Source organism: Pyrus communis, chromosome 11 (assembly GCF_041283825.1).
Source record: "Pyrus communis isolate YQ-2024b chromosome 11, ASM4128382v1, whole genome shotgun sequence".
NCBI classification, from domain to species: Eukaryota; Viridiplantae; Streptophyta; class Magnoliopsida; order Rosales; family Rosaceae; genus Pyrus; species Pyrus communis.
Genome location: NC_142575.1, coordinates 10,927,123 through 10,947,325, shown reverse-complemented (window position 1 = coordinate 10,947,325; position 20,203 = coordinate 10,927,123). Strand labels below are relative to the sequence as shown.

Genomic DNA, 20,203 nt, shown 5'->3' with positions numbered 1-20,203 from the left:
CAGATGGAATACTCATTAACAATACATCGACATATGTTATCTTTACACAATTGATACATAGATAACAAATCTTGAGACAATTGAGGGACATGTAATACTGAATTAAGGTGAAAAGTATGTGATTGGGTAGGAAATGAAGTGTTGCCAATATGAACAATACTCAAACCTTCACCATTAGTACCAGTGACTGTCTCATGTGATGGATAAGGAGTTGCAGCTTGAAGATTAGTGATGTCAGAAGTTATATGGTTGGTGGCACCTGAATCAAGCAGCCAAAACTCTTGTTGAGGTGCATTAACAGATAAGTTTGCCCTGGCTGGCATAACAACTGGTTGAGAAGGCTGAAATTGTGGAGCTTGCTGAAATTGAGGAGGTCCAGAAGAGTAATAGCTAGGTGAGTTCCCAATAGAAGAAAGATACTGTGAAGAAGAACCAGTCATAAGAAACTGTGGAGAACTAGTAGCATTTCTATCAAAACATGTAGCTGCAGTGTGTCCTTTTCTGTGACAAATCTGACAACCATTATGAAAACAGTTAAGAGCTGAATGACCTTTCTTGTCACAAATTTGACAAATTTGTAATGGGTTGTAAGTTGAACTAAGGTGTGATGCAACAGAAGGAACATTATGAGGAATATTAGCCCCATACTAAGATTACAGGGAAGGCTGATGACCGGAGTAAAACTTTTTACCCTTTCCTTTGGACCTGAAATTATTACCTCGAAGTTGTTAAAGGAACCAGAGACATACTGAAAAGGAAAAGCAAATGGTTGATAAGCAGGCATAGTCATCTGAACATGCATTTGATGATGATATCCAGGCATTGGTAAATGAGAGAATCCAGGTATAGTCATCTGAGAATACCCCAAAGAAGAGCCAGCTTACATCCCAACAAAACCAAACGATTGGCCTTGATCATATTGAGCATGAGCTCCCTGAGCATACATAGCAGACATTAAGGGAATTTGCTTTTCAACAAGTGTGGACTATTCAGCCTTCAATTGAGACATGCGTTCCTTGAAAGACACTAAACTCTCCCTGCCACGAATGACAACTTTTATAGTGTTGTATTTAAAGGGTAGACCTCTTAAAGCCACAATAGCAATGTCCGCATCAGAGATAGTAACTCCAATAAAAGCCAATTGGTCTCTAAAGTCTTTGATTTGTTGAAGATATTTGTCAATAGACTCAGGCCCCTTTTTAATGTTCTGCAGATCTATCTTCATTTGCACAATACTAGTGCGAGTGATACTAGTAAATCTCTTAAGAAGATTATCCGACATTTCCTTAGAACTCTGACAACCAATTACACAAGATAAAGCAAAAGGTGATAAAGTAGTAGCAATAAGAGCCCATCCACAGATTTGTCTTCTCCAGCTTTCGAAGGATAGAGAATTAAGCCATCAATGAACCCAAGGATGCCATTTCCTTCCAAGAGAAGATCTAGTTGAAAGCTCCAGGTAACATAGTTAGAATCATTTAATTTCACTGTCACTTGACTACCCACACTTGGAATTAATGAAGAAATCGAAGATTGAGTAAGAACTAATTGATTAGGGTTTACCATTGTAAACAATCAAGTTTCTTAACCACTAAGAAATCGCAGAAGTGAAGCAAAAGACAACAAGAATCAATACTTCAACAGCACAGAGTCAAGAACCACAGAAGAACAGTGAATCTTGAACACAGAATCAAATCGAAGAATAAAAATCACAGTGAATAGATACAAGATGAAAGAAGAGACACCTTGCAATGGACAGCAAAGAACACCAAAGTAAGCACGTAATTGTGCAGCAAAAACCCCCAAATCTTAGGGTTTTAGCACCGACGTGAATTGAACGACCACCGACTTAGCAACATCGACGAACAGAGCAAAGAAACGACAACACTAGTAAACAAGCAACTAGACGAGTGGAAGCAACCAGGTCGTCAATCAATGACGGTAGCCACGATCGGCGATGATACCATGTCAACAATGATGTATTGCAGAAAGCAAATGTAGAGAGAGAGAGAGAGAGAGAGAGAGAGAGAGAGAAAGAGAGAGATAGAGAGAGAGAGTGTGTGTGTTAAACTAGAGAGAAACGAATTTTCACACTTTGTATTTTCTATTTCTCAATGTATATAATTACATTCCAATATGGTATTTATAGTTTATACCAATGTCAACAATTCTAACTAACTCTATATCCCAACCAATTACAATAAGACACATGTCATTCAATCTCACACACTAAGCATCCCTATCAACCTATCAGTTTTAGCCCTGTCACAAAAAACTGTCTCCAACTGAGGGCAATTACATTCCAATATGGTATTTATAGTTTATACCAATATCAACAATTCTAACTAACTTTATATCCCAACCAATTACAATAAGACACATGTCATTCAATCTCACACACTAAGCATCCCTATCAACCTATCAGTTTTAGCCCTGTCATAAAAAACCGCCTCCAACCGAGGGACATAGGGCCAAACATAATTTATTATTTAAATTTAAAAACTGCAACAACTTAAATTTAAAAACAACAACTTAAATTTAAAAACTACTACTTATATTTAAAAACTACAACTAAAATTTAAAAACGACAAATTAAATTCGAAAACAACATTAACTTAAATTTAAAAATTACAACTTAAATTTAATATCCATAATCAACATCATCTTCAACATCCGCCATCGTAGGAGTATAGTCAGAGGTAAACAACTGTCGTCTGCTCATAATTTCTTTTTTTTCCTATCAAAATAGGCCTTACTCATTGGAGTGTAATTCGAAGTGTTCCTTTCCATATTCTTATCATCAATCTCTTCTTGTATTTGTTTGGCCTGTTCTTCATGCCTACACTTCTTTTCTTCCGCCTAATAATCGCAATGAGGCCACCACTTCATGTTGAGCGGCGTAATCATCATTTGCCTTGCCCTTTTCCTTCAACCTTTGCACCTTGTTTCGTCCCATAACCCTATGTATGGAACCTTCACCCCAAGATGAATTTTCTACCCTTATTTGTTGAATGGTTGGAGATCCATCTTCATACATATCTACAACTGAGGATTCAGTTCCGAACACCAGCGTAGGAGCTCTCTATGGTGGATCTTCAAATAACACCCACCCTTTACAAATTTCCCAACAACTGTGAAACTAAAAGGGTTTCGAGCTGCTCTCCATATACAATTCCTCCGCTTGGCGTACCTAGAAAAAAAATAAAGGAAATTAATTTATGAAATTAAATGTAATATAATTAAATATTTAAAATAAATTGTGAAAACACTTACTTCGTCGTAGTAATTAGCGCTGCTTTCATGTTTACTTGTGGCTGCTAACAATGCTTGATGCCATTTGTTCAAACTTGGATGAAGATGTTTCTTCTATCTTGAAGAACAACTCTCGTGGTTTCGAATATTCACTGGAGTGGTGCCTTCATAGAACTCTAAGTATTTTTTGGACACACGAGTCCAAATACCATCATTTGTTTGACAATTCCCCCTCACACTATCTTCAGACACCCATCTATAAGCCTTGCAAATAGCTTCATCTTCTTTTCGGGTCCAAGCCCTACCTTTCATTGCAGACGAGGCCATTTCAAAATTATTAAAAAAATTGAAGGATAGAATTTTTTAAAAATTGACGTCAGCTAGCCGTTGGATTCAAAATTCTTTTTAAGAATTCCTGTAGGTTATTAATCAGTTTTCTGGTCAGCCCCGGGATGGTTGGTTGGCTGCTTGCAATAGCCTTCTAGCCCTTTCAGATTTCGTGGGGCCCTCTCAGATTCCACGAGCCCTCTGGCCTAGCCCTCGGTTGGAGACGGTTTTCGGGCTATTTTCGGCCCTCTGGCCCTCTGAACCTTTCGGTTGGAGATGGCCTAATAGGAGGGGAGAGATCCTAGTCTAAATCAACAAGGATGTATGGAGGCAAAAATAAGTGTGTTAATAACACCATCCATGTTGTATTACAAGAAATTTAAGGATGTTATTATTGACGTTCTAAAATTCTTAGTATGCACTCTAAATTTTTCTATGTATGTATATTTTTTTCTTTTGGTCAAGAAGAGAGCTTCCATTACTTTAAAAGCTAGTACAAGGCTCACTACAAGAAATCGAATTGTTAATTGTAGAAATATTTGCCTTTAAAAACCCCCACTAGGGGCAAATATATAGAAAAAAAATCGCAACTAGTAACAAGGAGTGGTTGAAAGTAGTTTCGCCCCTAAAATGGTCGTTGTTATTGTTATTAGATGCAAAAAAATGTCAAATTTCTGTCCCTATTGTTTTTGTTGCCATGTGGGCAAGTTTTATTAACACACATAATTACGGGTAGAAGCATTTGCCCCTAATACTTTTTAATTATATAAAAAAAAACATAAATCGAGCGAATAAATACATCCACTCCTAATACTTTCATTTATATAAAAAAAAAAAAAAAAAAACCCACAAGATAATAAATGTATTAATCCACCCAAACATCAGTTATTGGTTTTGAATCATTCAAAATATTTAAACCCAGCATGGTTCATCTTCATCTTTCCAGATCTCAGAACAACATAAATTTAAAAAAAGAAAAACATGAAAAAACATTTTCTTCCTTCAGTCTTCTCCATTCTTTCAATCTCGAGCTTTGTAGACCAGATCTCTGAGTCTATCTTCTTATGTTGCAGTTGCACATGAGCCTATATAAAAACAGAAAAGAAAATGTAATGAACAACAAAGCCAAATTACAAAATACAATAATTTTTGTGAACAAACTGGAAAAATCAAACCTGAATTTCAATCAATTAAACATATAAGAAAACCGATAAACAAAGATTAACACAAGGCAATTACTTCTAAAATTGAAAGTTTTTGAGAGTCTCTTTCTCACTATCAATCAAATGATATTTCAATTCCAATCTATTCATGAATTTCTCTTCCACTCTAAATTATTCAAAATCCCGTGAAGTGTACTTGCAAAACAATTCAAGATGGAAAAAAAAAAACTTCAGTCAAACCAAATAAAACGAGTTTTACCTTCTTTGTGACAAATCTTTCTTTCAGTCATCCCGGAGTAGCAAAGGAGTAATAGACAACAAAAAATTACTAAGAATGAAAGAAAGAGAGGACGGATTGGGATCTGCACAAGAGAGAGAGGAAGAAAAATGAAGGAAAAATGGAAAACTGATGAGTTGTGCAGCAGTTGAAGAAGGGAAAAGAGAAAAATGAGGGGAGGTGGGTTTATATTGGAATTAGGGTTTAGATAATTGATGTTTTTTTCCTAGTACATAATAAGATCTTGTTTTAAGCATCCTTAAATAGCTTTTATTTTGTAATTTTATTCATGTCAACTTGAAACACCAATGCAATCCATGTGACCAAGAGAGTTTCTACCTTTTCTGCTTCCTAATGGTATAAATGAATCAATTATACTTGTTAATTATTTGCAAACAAAGATTGGAAAAAGTCAATTTTGAATTTAATAATAATAAAAAAGAATTTTAATAAAAGTAATTTAGGGAAAGTGACTAATAACCAATTTAAAAGAAAACAAATCAAAGAGAAAGTTTTGAGAAACCAATAGGATTCGAACCCACGCCATCATGCAAGAGCTCAACACCTTTTCACCACTATTGTAAAGGGCCAATTGCAATATCCTTTATTTTTATTTTTTTTGTAAACATTAATTTGTAATTAAACATATCCACCTTAAATAGAAAAGAAAAAAATAATAATAAGTACAAACATCGACCCCTAATAAAAAATAATTAAATTTAAATAATTAATAGTTGAATCAGGGGCTAATTTATTCGCCTCTAATAGCTAAACAAAGTAAAGGCAGTTTTTCCTTCCTTAAAAGTTATAAAATTAATAGAGGCGAATTATTGTTTGTCCCTATTAAATTAAGAGAGATAATTGCAGGTTTTCCCCTAGTGAAAACTATTAGAGGCAAATTTTTATTTTCGCATCTAATACAATGCCCCTAATACTCACTTTTCCTGTACTGGCTTAAAAAGAGCCAAGCAAACAACAACAAAAAAAGTGAAAGGCCCAAGCAACATGAGAGCTACAACCGAAGATACAACGGGGGACCCATACAAGCTTAAGCTCGAAGGCTGCAAAAACAAACAACAAAAAAGCCTCCGTCGCCACATCATTGGAGGAAGGCAAACTCCGAACCGAGAGAGTAAACACCAGATCCAAGTCCCCATCACAAACCCCTGAAAATATATGCAAACAAAGTACCTTATAAAGTGAGGCCAAGTGGGTATGTAGACTTATTGTGAGGAAGGCCACACAACACTTGGCCTCGGTGATGATCCGGCATGCCAGTTGGGGGAGGGGAAGTTATGGAGGGAAGTGGATCTAATATCAAATTTCTGATCGAAGCCTGCCTATCTGAGCATATAATGGGGTGGGGATGGAATATCAAGGCTATGGAAGAGGGAGGTAGGAAATTAAAAAACATAAAGAAGTAAAAGCAGGCAAAATATGTTGGATAAAGGGTATAAAGCCTGGGATAGTTGACACTCGGCTCAAGGAAAACTGAGATAAAACTCAGAGGAGAACTAAGACATAAAAAGGAAGGGAGAAAATTGGAAAATGGGAAGGATGAAGAGATGGGATGCAGGGAGGGGGAAGAGGTAAAGGAGATGAGAGAGGAGGAAAAGAGGTAAAGGGCAAAGGAAAGGGAAATTGAGAAAAACTTGGGGGAAACAGAGAAGAGAGGGAAAAAAAGAAAGGAAGGAATGAGGGGTGGTTGCCTCCGGCACTCTAGCCAAAGGCTATGGCCGGCGGCAAAACTTTCCTTGGTTTGTGTTTCAGAAAGAGAGTTTTAAAGAAAGAAAAGGGAAAACATGTTCAAAATTTTCTATATTTAATGAGAAAATTACCATGAACTTTGACCCAATTGGATTATTAGTCTTTAAACTAAAACATCATGAGTCTTCGACACTAAACTTGTCACAATGTGGAGCAATGATCATTATACATAACATTGTTAGTTATTCCATGCTAATTAGAGAGTTTAAAGGGGCAAAATATGTATGAAAATTCTAAAATAGTTAACCAAAAGGACAATTGCTCCATATTATAACAAGCCAGGGACTAATACTCAAAGATTTTTAGATTAGGGACTAAAGCTCCAAATAAGCTAAACCTCAGGACCATTGCTCCAATTATTGACATACTCCGACTCGGGATGTCCACCTAGAATCCGAATCGAGCTGTGCTAGTCGACACCCGAAGGGTGACAAAACCATAAAGTGTAGTGTGGTGGAAAATGTGAATAAATTTAAACCTAAAGTGTCTAAGTGGAAGAGTACACATATGAGCGGGATTGAACCCAATTTACACGTGATGTGAACGAGATTAAATATATATGTGGAAACTAAACAAATATATATATATATATATATATGTACACACGCACACTATATAAAAGAAAAGACATTCACAGATACTTGCGAGATTGTAGCCGCTCGAACTAGGAAAGTCGAAGTCTCCAATAATAATTGCACCTAAGCATATATTGGGACCCATTAGTAAAACTCAACAAAAACGATTAAACTTGGGAATCAAGGCATCGAAATACGCTAAGAAGGGTTTTGAGAAATTTTTGTAAAGAGTCAACCAAGCCGCCGAGGTGGTCAACTACGTTAAAACTTCAGAATTTCACAAAATGGATGTAAAAAACGGACTCTCAAGGCGTCGAAATTAGTCTAGGGAGGTTTTCGAGAAAATTTCGAAAAAGTCAACTAACGGTCAATAGTTAACTTTAACGGACTATTCTGTTAAAGTTAACTGGACGGTTAACGGAATATTCCCCCAAAAGTCTGAATAGATCTGGGTTGGATCCAGGTTAGGGTTAACGGGTCAAGGGTTTAGGTTGGTTCCTAGTTTGGGCCTTTTTTTTTCTTTAATCGGGTTGGGTTGGATTTGATTAGGCTGGCATGGAGCACCCGTCGAACCCAATGTAAAAGAAGGCCAGATATGGAAATATTTGCCGAAAAACAAAATTAAATCCGATCATATTGATTTCTCAACTATTTTCAACACAAAATATATGGATTTGAATCTTAGGGAGAGAAGATTTTATACCAAAATCACATTGAGCTATGGTTGGGATTGGCCAGAAAATGGCTCGAAGCTGCCGGATCTCTTGCTGAAAAACTAAGGAAGCTTCCCTTTGGGCATTTTTGCATCATAACGTCGCCAAAACATCTCAAAATTTCCCTAATCGTATATCAAAACAAGAATTAAGAAGTTTTTGGGGATTTTTTAGGCTCACCTTCTCCATGAACGGTGAGAACTCGCCAGAGTTCGAAAGGTTAAGTGGTGGTGGTGGTGCTGCCTGTATGTTTACAGAGTGAAGGAAAGATAGATGGCTGTTGAGGGAGCATCATGGCTGCTAGTGACTTGCTGTGAAGCTTATAGCAAGTGGGTGATTTAATTGGGCTCACCAGAGATGAAAGTAAAAGAACTAGGATTGTAGGGAAGGTAAAACACGCAGGAAAGCTATAAGACTACACAAGGTTTTTCACTATGATTGCATACCCTCAACATTGTGGGGAGCAACCTTTTTATAATCACTTTTCAGATTACATCAGGGTTTCAAAAACCCTATTTACAAGCTTACATTTTGAAATTCAAATACTATAACTAATTCTGATAAAACAAATATTCAAAATTCAAATGATTTTAACAGAAGCTCCACTTGATAAGTGTTGTTGATTGAGTAAACCAACTGAAGAGTTTATGTTTGAAGAGGAAACTTGACTTCATCTAACATCCCCCCGCAAGCTAACAGGATGAGAAACGACTGGAAGCTTGGACACCAGCATTTTGAAACGTGCAGGAGACAAACCTTTCGTAAATAGGTCTGCAACTTGATCTTGGGAACATATGAAGTTCAGTAGCAACTCTCCACGAACCACCTTCTCCCTTACATATGATAATCAACTTCCAAGTGCTTAGTGCGCGAGTGAAAAACTGGATTAGACGCCAAAGAAATTAAGGAAATATTATCACACCAAATCGTAGGACGAGCAAGATTGAGTTGCAAGTCCCTGAATAACGAACGCAACCAAGATAATTCAGCAGCAGTGTACGCAAGCTGTCTGTATTCGGCCTCAATGCTAGAACGAGACATTGTTTTCTACTTCTTTGAACTCCATGAAACTAAGTTCGAACCCAAGTAAATACAAAAACCACCAGTCGAATGTCTCATGTCTGGATCACCAGCATAATCCGCATCTGAGAAAACACTGAGTTGCATTCCTCCTGGTTTATACACTAGTCCATGATCATAAGTTGCTTTCACATAACGCAGAATCCTTTTAACAACCATCTAGTGAGTATTTTTAGGGGAATGCATAAATTGACAAACCTGGTTAACAACATAAGACAAATCTAACCTTGTTATCGTCAAATATTGCAAGGCACCAACAATACTTCTGTAAGTTTGAGGATCACTGTGCGTCTCACCATCCCAAGCACTCAACTTTTGTCCACAGGGAACTGGGGTAGAGATAGGCTTATCATCCATGAATTTAGTGCATTTCAAGAGATCAAGAGCATACTTGGACTGATCTAGATGCATATTTTTGTTGGAATATGTTACTTCAACACCAAGAAAATAATGAAGAGGCCCTAAATCCTTCATCGAAAACAACGTACCAAGCTTCTTAATTAAATGGTTCATTTGAAGTGGACTATTCCCTGTCAGCAAAATATCATCCACGTAGATAAGAAGAATCAAATAAACACCACGGTGATTGAACACAAATAATGAATAGTCGCACTTTGACTCTTGAAAACCCAAATGAAGTAAAAATTCAAAAAACCTCTAAAACCAAGCACGAAGTCTTGTTTTAAACCATACAAACTTCTCTGCAGTTTACAAACATGAGTTGGGCATTACTTGTCGACAAATCCTACTGGATGTCTCATGTACACCTCTTCTGCCAGATAGCCATGTAAAAAGGCGTTCTGGACGTCTAGTTGACAAACATGCCATTTATTCGACACTGCAAGACTAAGAACCATCTGAATAGTACTATGTTTGACAACTGGGCTAAAAGTCTCAGTGTAGTCAATCCCTTGTTTTTTTATGGAAGCCATTGGCTACTAACCTTGCCTTATGACGTTCTATGGAACCATTTGCACGACGCTTTATTTGATAAATCCATTTGTTTGGAAACAAGGTCATCTAGGAATGATAGGGCACTAAACTCCACGTCCCACAACGCTGCAGTGCATTGAACTCCTTTACCATTGCATCTCTCCACTCCTAATGTTTTACAACTCGACTAAAGCAAGTGGGATCAACAAGGTTGTTATTAGTAACAACATGCAATGCATATTTAGGGTTTGGTTTCCGAACACCATTTTGGGAGCGAGTAATCATTGAATGAGCTTGTCGTGGTTCTTGCACTGAATCTCTCACTGGTTCATTATTTCGAAGACACGAAGTTATTTCTTGCTCATTAGAAGTTCCTATGGCTGAACTAGGTTGCCTAGGATTTTGGATAGACACGTTGAGATGGTTTGGAGATGGTGGATTTATTGTAGGTTGGCTAGTAAATGGTAGCGGCAATGGAGATTGATTAGGATTAGTTTGTGGGTTTAATACAAAAGCTGACTCATGTGGTGGTGGAGTAGTGGTGGGAGACACGACTTGAGGGAAAACATTTGGATAATTGAAAAATAAATCTTGGCAAGATACCGTACCTTTATCAACACATTCCACTGAAGGTGTGAGTTCCTAGAAAGGAAAACAGTTCTCATCGAATAGGATATGGCGAAACAAATAAACTCATCTCGTGGATAAATCCAAACATTTATATCCTTGATGATCCAGCGAATACCCTAAAAATACACAAGACTTTGATTTGGACTCAAGTTTGTTCTTAGTATACGGTCTCAATCAAGGAAAACAACGACTCCCAAACACTTTGAACGACTCATAGTTAGGCTTTTTGTGACGTAATTTTTCATATGGTGATGTATTAGACAATACACGAGTGGGGAGTCTATAATTATATATGTTGCCGTTGAAAAAGCATCAAACCAAAATTTGGAAGGAACATGAGCATGAGATAACATTACTAAACCAGTTTCGACAATGTGATGATGATTTCTCTCAACAAGACCGTTTTGTTCAGGATGTTTGGGACATGAAAACCTTTGAGAAATTCCATGTAAAGCAAGAAATTGACTAAATGCATGACTCTTGTATTCTCCACCTTCATCACATTGTAGAGTTTTAATTGAACAATTAAACATATTTTCAACTTTTGTTTTGAATTTAACAAAAATGTCGAACACTTTTGACTTATTTTTCATGGGAAAAATCCAAGAGTATCGCGAAAAATCATCCACAAATAATAAATAATAACGATAACCTTCATTTGAAATTACTGGAGAACACCAAACATCTGAATGTAAAAGTTCTAAGGGAAACATGGAAACAGACTCGGATGAACTGAAAGGCAACTTGGAACTTTTGCCTAACGGACAAGACTGACAAAACTTTACATCACTTGTGCCATGAATTGGCACTTGATTATTCAAAATTAAAAGCTTTATTATTGGAGAAGCAAGATGCCCTAGGTGAGAATGCGATTTTTGTGCAGAGACACGAACTCCTACAAACGCTGAAAAAGGACGATTAGATAATCCACCACCATTTGGAAATGGGTATAACCCATTCTCACAACTCCCTTGGAAAAGCATCCTCTTGGTCTTGAGGCCCTTAACAACAAAATAATATGGGAAAAATTAGAATGTAGCAATGGTTATCTAGGGTAAATCTATGGGCAGAGATAATATTGGTAGAGGTTGACGAACAATGTAAAACATTCTTAAGGTTAAATGAGCAAGAATTAGCATTAAATTGATTTGAACCAGAGTGAGCAATAGAGAGTCCAGTATCATTACCTACACCACCAATGTTTTCATTACCGTTGTACTCTTTAGGGTTCACCAAATTCTGGAGGTCATGTGTGATATGTGCATTTGCTCCTGTATCAATTAACCATGAACCATTTTTCTAGCGGTTCAAGGTGATGGGTGAAGAGGCCATTGCACTGAGATGCTAGGCTGGAATGCGTCCTTCATATGCGGCATTCATGCGCAAGTAACAGTTAAAGGCATGATGCCCTTCTTTTCCACAAATCTGGCAGGTTATTCGTCCTCCTCCAGTTACAAAACGTTCCCCATTATTGGCAAGAACACGCTGGTAATTATTGTTATTGCGAGGACCAAAGCCACGCTGGTTGATACCACCATGGTTGGATAGAAAGCTAGCCCCTCCACCACCACAAGAACGTCCACCATGTCCTCTTGCAGCTACAAAAGCGTTCACATCGGCTAATTTAACTAGTGGGACAATTTGTTCCGCCATTCTCCTCTCTGTAGTCAAGAGAAGAGCTTCAAGAGTAAGGTACGTGATCGAAGTATCACGTGTCTATGCTGCATTAACTGTCATTTCGAACGCGGAACCAAGGTTCTTCAAAATGATTTGGAAGAGTTCATCATCGTCCACAGGCTTACCAGCTAAAGCCAAATTGTTAGCAATGACATTCATCTTATCAAGAAAGTCAGCGACAGATAAATCACATTTCTTACTTTGGAGTAGTTCATTTCGCAAGAAAAGAATTCGATTCTACGAAGAGGAAGCATACCTTTGCTCCAGTGCTTCCCATGATGCACGAGCTGATCGTTTGCTTGCCACAATGGCAAAGATAAAGGCTGTAAGGGAGCCATTGATCCAACTGAGGATCATTTGGTCTTACTGCATCCAAGTGATGTAGGCAAGATTGACAGTGATGTTTCCAGCGAGATGCTTGGATGGACAAACAACGAAACCATCAATAACCATAACGGATAGTTAGTCATATCGAGTTTGATGTTGACAATGGTAGTCATGGACAAAGACATGTTGACTAGAGCAGTTGCAAGGGGGGTTTGCTAAGAATCAGGGATGTTGTTGTTGTTGTTGTTGTTGGAAGACATGATGGGTAGGGAAAAAAAATGGATCGTTTGTCATTGGACTGAAAATGCTCTGATACCATAAAAGAACTAGGATTGCAAGGAAGGTAAAACACGCAGGAAAGCTATAAAACTACACAAGGTTTTTCACTGTGATTGCATGCCCTCAACATTGTAGGGAGCAACCTTTTTATAATCACTTTTCAAATTACATCAGGGTTTCAAAAACCCTATTTACAAGCTTACATTTTGAAATTCAAATACTATAACTAATTATGATAAAACAAATATTCAAAATCCAAATGATTTTAACAGAAGCTCCACTTGATAAGTGTTGTTGATTGAGTAAACCAACTGAAGAGTTTCTTTTTGAAAAGGAAACTTGACTTCGTCTAACAAGAAGATGGCGATCGATGGTCGGTTCTGTGTTACAGAGGTGAGAGAAATAAAGAGAGTTTGAGTGAAAGAGAGAAAGAAACGGGATAAGAGAAAATTGGAGTTGATGTGGTGGTCTGGTATGACAGCTCGCACAAGAAGTGGAGGGTGTGTGGTTCCCAGCTTCTCTGTTTACAAAGTGAAAAAAAATAAAAATAAAAATAAAAAAATAAAATAAAAACTAGAGAAAGGAAATGAGGTGGCAGCAAGAGAATGGTCCAAGAGTGCTGGAAGGTTACCTAGAGGCAAGGGAGAAGAGTGGTGTGTGGGTCCCACGTGGCTCACAAAACAAGACACAAAATATCTTTCAAATATAAAATTACTGTTTTATCCTCGGTATTTGGTGTTACGTAGAATCTTCGTTATAACTCCAAATTCAATTATGTTTGGGCCTACGCGTAAGTACCATCGAGTACTTCATGAATACAGTAAATATAATAGCTCATACTCGTCATGAATTGGAAGTAAGTGAAAGTCAATAATATCGCCTTTAGGGACATTTTCGTCAATTCACTCTTTTAAGATTTATAAAATCGTAAAATTAGGGACATGTTACAATCTACCCACCTTAAAAAAATTTCATCCCCGAAATTTGAAATAACTTGCTAGCATAAGATAGTGAAAAGATAGAAGAAATATATATATATATATATATATTAGGCCCTTTACGCAAAATGAACCCCAATTTTTTCAAAAAATTGGGATTAGGTGTGTGGCCCACTCTACATCGAATTCAACGATCTGAACCGTCATTTTGTAAGTCTCGTTTCATAGATCATCCTTACAAAAATTCAATTTAATCTGAAACAATTTGCCTATTTATTTATCAAGATAAAATTTCATTGTTTTTTTATATAATAAAGTATTCATTAATTTCTTTGAACTAAATTAGATGTTTTAAACATTTCCGATTTGGCTAATACAAGGATGATCTATGACGTACAACTTGAAAAGTAGACGGTTCGGTTCGTTAAAGTTTGAATTGGGGCCCACTCCACATCGAACTTCAACGATTTGAACCGTATATTTTGTAAGTCTCGATCTATTCAATCCGAAGCCATCTGTCTATTTAATTATCAAGATAAAATTTCATTGTTTCTAATATAAAAAAGTATTCGTTAATTTTTTTGAACCCAATTAGATGTTGTAAATTTTTTCAATATGGCTAATATTTTGTAAGGAATATCTATGAGGTGTAACTTGAAAAATAGACGGTTTGAATCGTTAAAGGTTGATATAGTGTGGATCCAACAACTAATCCCTTTTTCTTTCTTTTTTTTTTTAAAAAAAATGGGGATCCCTTCCCTTAAAGGCTTCCTATATGTATATAATGAAGAAATCGAGTTAGAGTGGTTGAAAAAAAGAGAATGTCATTCCATCGCGATCTAATTGCAATGATTCATTTTTCATGCCACCAAACTCAAACTTTCCTTCTCCAACACTAAAATCTCTGGTGGTGCTTACTGATACATTAGCCCTGCTTCAGGGTCATCAACTCATTCTAAATCAGGATTTTCCTTGGCCAGTAGGTTCTTTGTTTAAGTCTAGGGGTAGTCGCCAAAATTTTCTTATAGAATTCGATAAGTTGTCTAAGTCACTCAAAACTTAGAAAAAGCTAACACATTTTTTGTGCTCGAAGAGGTTGCAAGATTTGACATTTAGGTTCAAGAACCAAGAATGCCTACATCACGCGTGTGATGAATGCAATATTGCCCAAACTTATGCTCTGATACCAAATTGACACACCTTGACTTAGGATGTCCATTTGGACTCTGAATCAAGTTGTGCTAGCGTACCTAGAGGGTGACGAAGCCATAAAGTGTAGTGAGGTGAAAATGTGAATAAATTTAAACCTACAGTGTCTAAATGGAAGAGTACGCAAGTGAGGGGATTGAACCAAATCCACACGTAATGTCGGAGTATAAATAAAGTACAATAAAAGTAGAATGAGAATTATACCATCGAGGGTAATCTGTTATTCCAACATTTTCCAAGAATCCTCGTCGACACAAAAGCTCTGCCACTAAACCTGGAAGGGCAAAAAACAAGGTTGAGTGGGCCTAAAAATAAAGTTTTGTAAAAATCTTTTCGAAGCGTATAACCCATGACCGTACAACAAGTATAGTTTCCAAATATATATACTACATATAGCCTAAAAACACTTACCATAAACAATAATACTTCAGGAATACGATTAGTCATAATATTTCACATATAATATCGGGTGTGCTCATTGACATATGCTGACACACTAGCTCATGCAGAGTTAATCTGACATGAACATGACTAGTGTAATAATGATTTATGCTCTAGTACTACAATCACATGAAGACTGGCGTTATGCACGTCACATGAAAGTCCTAATTGTCTTTAGCAATCTAGGACAAGACTGGCACCTACAATGGATCCAAAGTGAGCGTATGGTGCAATGTGAACATACACGTGAAGACTGGCTCTGGTCCGGGCGAGTACAAACACCAATGTAGCACATGATGAGCAGATAACCTAAATATTATCATGTAACGGTAAATCGATAATTCTAATCAACATAACAATATTCATGGCTGCAAATATAATTAAGGCATCCCATAATAGAACACATACATGTGAATCCTATAGGATTCAGAATAATTTCAAAAATTCTCAACATTACGACCTTTCTTATAAACATTAATTTAATTATGGCAATCACGTAGAAAATTCATTATTAAACACACACACACACACACACACACACTATATATATATATATATATATATATATATATATATATAAAGAAAAGACCCACTCACAGATACTTGCAAGATCACAGCCCGCTCGAACTAGGAAAGCCGAAGTCTTTCATAGTAATTGCACCTAAGCATACACACACACACTATATATATATATAAAGAAAAGACCCACTCACAGATACTTGCAAGATCACAACCCGCTCGAACTAGGAAAGCCGAAGTCTTTCATAGTAATTGCACCTAAGCATATATTGGGACCCATTAGTAAACCTTAACTAAAACAACTAAATTTTTGAAAATGGACGCGAGTTTGGAATCAGGGCGTCAAAATAAACTAGGAAGGGTTTCGGATAATTTTCGTAAAAAGTCAACGGTTAACCCTAAAAGTTAACTGAGTCGCCCAAGTGGTCAACTACGTTAAAACTTCGGAATTTCACTAAATGGATGTCAAAAACAGACTCGGAGTGTCGAAATTAGCCTAAGAGGTTTTCCGAGAAAATTTTGAAAAAGTCAACAAAGGTCAACCGTTAACTTTAACGGAATATTCCATCTTTGGAAGGAATATTTTGTTAAAGTTAACTGGAAGGTTAACGGAATATTCCTCCTAAAATCTGAATGGATTCGGGTTAGGGTTAATGAGTCAAGTGTTTGGGCCGGTTCCGGTGATCCAGTTGGGCTAGCGGGGCGCACCCGATGGACCCAATGAAAAAGAAGGCCAGATTCTAGAAATATTGGCCAGAAAAAAGAAAAAAAAAACAAAACAAAATCTGATCATCTTGATTTCTCAACTATTTTCAACACAAAATATATGGATTTGAAGCTTAGGAAGAGAAGAAAACTTTTATACCAAAATCACGTCGAGCTATGGTCGGGATTGGCCGAAAAATGGCTCGAAGCCACCGGATCTCTCGCAGAAAAACTAAGGAAGCTTCCCTCGGGGCATTTCTGCATCATAAAGTCGACAAAACATCTCAAAATTTCCCTAATCGTACATCAAAGCAAGAATTAAGAAGTTTTTGGGGGGTTTTTGAAGCTCACCTTTTCCAAGAACGGCGAGAGCTCACAGGAGTTCGAGAGGTTAGGTGGTAATGTTGCTGCCTTTATGTTTACAAAGTGAAGGAGGGATATATGGTTGTTGAGATAGCATCATGGCTACTGGTTACATGCTACTAGGCCTGCAGCAAGTGGGTGATTCAACTGGGCTCGTCAGAGATGGTAGGTGGCGATGGGTCGTCAGTTTTGTGTTACAAAGGTGAAAGAGAGAAAGAGAAAGATAAAGATAAAAAGAGTTTGAGTGAGAGAGAGAATGAACAGGATGAGAGAAAATGGGAGTTGAGGTGGTGGTATGGTAGGGTGACTGGCCGGAAAAGTAGAGGGTGTGTGGTTCCCAACCTCTCGACCTCGTTGTTTACAAAGACGAAGAAGATAATGAGAGAGAGAGAGAGTTTAAAAAAATAAAAATAAAAATAAAAACAAACTAGAAAGAGGAAATGAGGTGGCAGCAAGAGAGTGGTCGAAGAGTATGCTGGAAGCAGACCCGGGGACAAGGGAGAATAGTAGTGTGTGGGGCCCACGTGGCTCACAAAATATCTTTCGAATATGAAAATTACTATTTTTCCCTCGGTATTCTGTGTTTTGTAGAATCTTTGTTAGAACTCCAAATTCAATTCCGCTTGAGCCTACGCTTTCATACCATCGAATACTTCGAGAATACAGTACTATAAAAACTCATACGCATCACGAATTAGCGATCAACAAAAGTTAGTAATCTCACATCTAAGGGCATTTTTGTCAAATTACTCTTTTCAACACTTTAACGTTCATAAGTTAAATTGTTAGTCGTTAGCAAGGAAAGGATACGTGGGGATCCAACTTGCACATGATTGCTTCCACTAGTTTTGTAAAACACTACCTGCAAGAAATACATGTATAAAGAATGCACAATAACATTTTTGGAGTGTCAATAATAATGCTCAAATATATATGTGACATTTAATTAGCACAACGTCACAATGACGATGAACACGTGATCAAAGTTGTTTTTTTGCCCAAAAGTATTGCTCTAGTACAGAAAACTGTTTTTCCTATGAAATCCCATTCGTCGCACAAAGAGAAATTTTGTCATGTAAAGGTTTAGTTAACGAAAACTTTGTCGCCCCTATGTACTCATCAAAGTTTGAGAGACAAACATTTGAGCGAAAAAACCAAAACTTCGTCGCGCGAAAATCTTTGCCCAACAAAAGTGGGTCTCAAAGGACTTTGTCGCGCTAAGATTTGAGAGATGAAGCAGTTTCGTCGCAACAACATTAAGCCCGCGACAGGATTTCATCGCATTAAGGCTTAAGGCGAAGACTTCCCTTTGTACAAAAACCTTTGGGTGAGGAAAGTTGTTGTCGGGTAAATCAAGACGCAATGAACTTTGCCCAATCATATTTGTTTTTCGAGTATTTTTTAATTTTATCATTTATAAATATTTTGTTGCGCATAATTTTAAACAACGGAGGATGTATTTGGGCGACGACATATTTTAGCCATGCAAATTATTTTTAAAATTTTTTTCATTTAAGTTTTTAGTTATTAAATTTTATTATATTGCATATTTTAATCAATTTAAGGGAACTTTAACAAAAAGCTCCCGATACTGTTCACTTTAACGAAAAACCACATTTTTATACTAAAAAATCAATCATGGTACTATTCACTTTACCCTTTATTTTGTCCTTATCGTTAAAACTCAAAGTTTTTAAGCCATTTTCATTAGTTTTCCTTTAATTTAATGCTTTGGTATTTAAAACACAAAAAGAATAATTAATTTAATTATTTCTAATATTATATTTAGAAATGTGTACACAAGCAATAAAAATGTTCAAAACCAAACATAAAATTCTACAAACAAATCGGCATAACCTCCCTAAAAATTTAAAATTTCTCATAAACTACAAACTTTGATATACATATTGTCCAAAACCAACTAAGATATACAACAAAGTAAGTAAAATAATCAACTTTTATTTTAGTTTTGCAATTAAACTTTGTAACAAAAAATAGTCGTAAATGTCAAAAGTTGGTTCCTTGCCTGTGATTCTTATCCGTCACATGTCACAATCACTGCATTATCAGATGACTAGTCATATGGAGAAATGACTGAAGTAGCAGTGGAATTGTATGAAAATTACCAAGCAAGACACCAAAGAAATTTCAATAAATTTGCAAACCCACCAAATATGAGACACGATTGAACATTGAAAAAGTAAATTTAATAACCCAAAAAATTTGTTCATAATTATAAGACATAGAGACTTATTGTGGATATATTCGATCAACGACGGTGAGAGTAGAAAAGGATAGAAGATGTGGGAAACGGGGGAGAAGGAAGTTTCGAAGCTTTTTTTTTTTTTTTTTGGGGGGGGGGGGTGGAGATGTTGGGAATTGAGGAAGAAGATGAGGAAGACAAATAATTAGAAGAGAATGAGATGAGAATTTGGAATTTTAACCTGGAATCGGGAACCCTTGCGCAACGAAGACCTTTGTCTCCCAAAGTTCCATCTTCATTGCTCCTTTGATTTTATGCCATTGTTATTGCACCTAACTTTCTGAAACTTTGCACAATGAAGTCTGAAGGTCATTCATTGCGCACTTCATCTTGGGCAACAAATGGTTTTGCCAACTAAATATTTTGTTTGTTGTGCGAAAAATGTGCCAAATCTTCATTTTACTGCGAATTTTTTTTTTTTTAGAGTTTGCGCAACAAATAGATTATGTCGTAGGGCAAAATAACTGTTGCGCAATGAAATGTTTCATCCCGCAAAGTTTTTTTTTTTTTTTTTTTTTTTAGCTGTCAACGTTTAGCACAAAGTGCCTGTTTTGTCAAGCAAAGTAATCTTGGGCGACGAAATATGCTTCGCCGCCTTAAATTTTCTCAATCAAGCAGTTTGTTGGCTTTGATTTTAAAATACTAACCAGATTTGGGGAGCTTCATTTTCACACCATTTTCAATATCTTGTACATTCATTTGTATTTATTTTTTACCATCAAATTAAGTAAAGTAAACAAACTAAAATGACTAAATACGGGTATG

The 20,203-nt window shown here is 36.7% G+C and overlaps 1 long non-coding RNA gene across 1 annotated transcript; it reads right to left on the bottom strand.

Annotated features, from left to right (window-relative positions):
- Positions 1-4,421: 4,421 nt before the first annotated feature.
- LOC137741443 (uncharacterized) lies at positions 4,422-5,358 on the bottom strand. The gene is made up of 2 exons (XR_011069297.2): positions 5,002-5,358; positions 4,422-4,664 (listed from the first exon to the last, which is right to left on the bottom strand). It is a non-coding gene; the product is annotated as an uncharacterized LOC137741443 (long non-coding RNA).
- Positions 5,359-20,203: the final 14,845 nt, after the last annotated feature.